Here is an 858-nt window from a genome sequence, read left to right as displayed (position 1 = left end):
TGCAGAGAGCGACCAGGGTGAGGAGCAGAGGGGACCAGGCCATGGTGGATATGTCAGGGCGTCCTGCCGTCTGTGGCCCCACAGCTGAGCAGAGCGTCCCCACACCGCTCCTTCCCCTCTTCATACCCTGAGAGGGGGAGGGGCCTTTCATGCAAATCACCTCCCCAACCCCCACAATGCTCTGATCACCTCTGGGAACTGGCTCAGCTTCCTGTGCCTGAGGGAGCCCAGTGTATTATCAGGGACGGGGTTTCCTGGGGCTTGTTGGGTATGGGATGTAAAACCTGGAAATCCAGATCTTAAGGTATCAGAAAGTACCAGGGGGCTGGTGTCTGCTCCACCGCCACCCCCACCCAACAATTCTCAGGAAAGGCCTCAGAGCGCCCCCTGGTGTCCTGGCCCAAGCACACATCCTGACCTGGTGATAGAGCTCTTGACTCAACTTTCCCCAAAGTGGTCTTGAAATTATACCTTCAGGATGTATTTGGATAGAAAACAGCAGCCAACTGTAGCTTACCCTGCAGTGCATGTGAGTGTTACACAGTGGATGTGTGATTTTGACATTTTCAATTAAAATCTAAGGTCATCACTTAAAATAGATGCCTAAATTTAACTGAAGAAAATGTTGTTAAGTCACTAAGCTATGTCCAATTCTGCCTCTGTTTTAATTCTGCATTCCCATGGTAGTATTTCTAAAACATAATTTTCCTTGTAGCCTCTGTTCTTTAAATAAGATAATTTTAAAGACTTTCTGACATGTATGGCATCTCCACTGGGGGATTTTATGTCGTAGCAGGACGTTCTCTCTGTGAAACAGGGCAGGCTGAGTTATCAGAGCCATCGCTCGGTCTCAGATCT

The sequence above is a fragment of the Bison bison genome, unplaced genomic scaffold (assembly GCF_000754665.1).
Source record: "Bison bison bison isolate TAMUID 2011002044 unplaced genomic scaffold, Bison_UMD1.0 scf7180017864495, whole genome shotgun sequence".
Classification (NCBI taxonomy): domain Eukaryota; kingdom Metazoa; phylum Chordata; class Mammalia; order Artiodactyla; family Bovidae; genus Bison; species Bison bison.
Note: the sequence above shows the minus strand (reverse complement) of the source record.